Here is a 2,245-nt window from a genome sequence, read left to right as displayed (position 1 = left end):
ACAGCATGATGCTGCCAGCACCGCAGCATCGACCCTTTGGCTTTTGTTCTGGAGTTAATCTGCAGCCTTTGGACTGGAGCTCGTCTCCGTCCCGAGCAGTTTGACGGTTGGACTGTCCCATCCTCTTTATTACATCATGAAAATGTTTGAACGGATAAACGTGGCGCCTCCCGGAAAATCAGGATGAACCAGAATGATGCAGCTCCTGATTTCTGCAGTTTCTGAAAGGAACAGCAAAGAACCAATCTCAGAATGGTGGAGATTCATGTGAAGCAGCAGCTCTGCCTCAGGCACACACACACACACACACACACACACACACACACACACACACACACACACACACACACACACACACACACACACCAGCAGACCCCTGATAAACTCCAGCAGACGATTCTGACCTTCAGTTTCTGCTCTGATGCTCTTATTGCTTCCTAAATCATTTGAATGAGTCATTTAATGATTTATTTCCTAAAGCATCTGCTGCTTTTATCTCTGAGGATCTGGAGTCGTGAGTTTTTACATCTCTGACCTTCAGATTTGACCCTTTTTGCTTTGCTTCCTGTTTTGCGTTGAGGCTCATGAATCCTGCAGCCGAACTCCAGTTTTTTCCCGTGTTTTCTGCAGAGTCGGAGTTTCTCCTCTGCTTGCATTCCAGGTTTTCTCCAGACAAACCTTCCCCTCCTGCCTGGTGCTGCAGAGCGGCGTGAATAATCTGTGTTTTGGTGACCGGAGGCCTGCTGCTGTCCGTGTCTCTGCCGTGAAGCGATCAGAGTCTTTGTGTCCCTCCGGCAGCTGGAGCTGCTCACTGCGGCCTCAGACAGGCGAACCGCAGCAGAGACGAAGCTGAAGCACCAGAAGTAGCTGCTTCCTGTCGAAGCAGGAAGTATTTATAGATGCACCTTTTGCCTCGGGTCTGTTCGGCGCTGCGGATCTGCCAGGCAGATAACCGGAGAACCTCAGATCGGCCGTCGCTTCGGGTTAAACCTGCGACGCAGCCGGGCGGCGCTGGACTCAGGGGTTTGAAGGAAAGTCTGGTTTCTCTGTGGAGCCGGTTTCAGTGATTCTCTTCTCTGATACGTCGGCAGAACATCGTGTTAAATAATTTAGCTGAGATTTTGTGTTTTATTAGCTAAATTGTTGCATTTCTACGTTCATGTGGGATAAAAGTGTTTGCTGTTGATCAGCTGATGTTCAGGAGATGATTTCTACTGGACCAGACATGAAAACCAGCCAGAATGTGGATCCACCATCCAGGGAGCTCGGATCGTCTGGAAGGAAACACAGACGGTCTATCCAAAGTCTTGTTCATCAAGTCTGGGTCCGGTTCAGGAAGGACTTGGCTGATCGGTTGGACCAAAACCTTCACTGTGATCCTGTTTGGTTTTCATAAGATCTGAAGGTCTGAACAGTTTGAGTTTCCTTTGGAGATTCTGCAGAGCAGCAAAACTCACCTGGAGCGATCGATCGATCAGCTGATCGGTCAGCTGATTGGTCAGCTGATCGGTCGGCTGATCGGTCAGCTGATCGGTCGGCTGATCGGTCGGCTGATCGGTCGGCTGATCGGTCAGCTGATCAGTCAGCTGATCGGTCAGCTGATTGGTCAGCTGATCGGTCAGCTGATCGGTCAGCTGATCGGTCAGCTGATCAGTCAGCTGATCGGTCAGCTGATTGATCGGTGCTTCCTGTCAGGTCTATAAACTATAAACGTCACATTTGTACTCCTGACTGATGCTGCTGGTCAAATGAACTAATGAATAAATCAGAAAAACAACCAATAAGTGATCAGTTGATATGAAATGATGAATAAACAGTTTTCTATATAATTTTGCTCCTAATTTTCTCTTTTCCTCCTTTTCCTCTGCAGCTAACCTTTGACCTCTTGTTCTCTCCCCTCATCTCCATCTCTGTCCTCCATCGTTCTTCCCCTTCGTGCTCCGCTGCCTTTCAACAGCCTCAGATTTAAACAAACACATTTTAAAGCTTTTATCAGCGTTGATCTGATTTGCAATTGTTTGTTTCCTGTCTGGGGCTGCACAGTGGTGCAGTGGGTAGAGCTGTTGCCTTGCAGCAAGAAGGTTCTGGGTTCGATTCCCAGCCCCGGTCTTTCTGCATGGAGTCTCCATGTTCTCCCTGTGCATGGTGGGTTTTCTCCAGGTACTCCGGTTTCCTCCCACAGTCCAAAAACATGACTGTCAGGTTAATTGGTCTCTCCAAATTGCCCCTAGGTGTGAGTGTGTGA

General features: G+C 48.7%; 1 protein-coding gene across 1 annotated transcript in view; it reads left to right on the top strand.

The window, feature by feature from the left end:
* Positions 1-2,245, top strand: part of scn1ba (sodium channel, voltage-gated, type I, beta a) — a 16,749-nt gene that overhangs the window by 8,397 nt on the left and 6,107 nt on the right. The gene's annotated exons all lie outside the window — the stretch shown is intronic.

This window comes from Poecilia reticulata, linkage group LG16 (assembly GCF_000633615.1).
Source record: "Poecilia reticulata strain Guanapo linkage group LG16, Guppy_female_1.0+MT, whole genome shotgun sequence".
Classification (NCBI taxonomy): domain Eukaryota; kingdom Metazoa; phylum Chordata; class Actinopteri; order Cyprinodontiformes; family Poeciliidae; genus Poecilia; species Poecilia reticulata.
The sequence above is the reverse complement of the archived record's forward strand: the minus strand, read 5'-3'. Positions and strand labels throughout refer to the sequence as shown.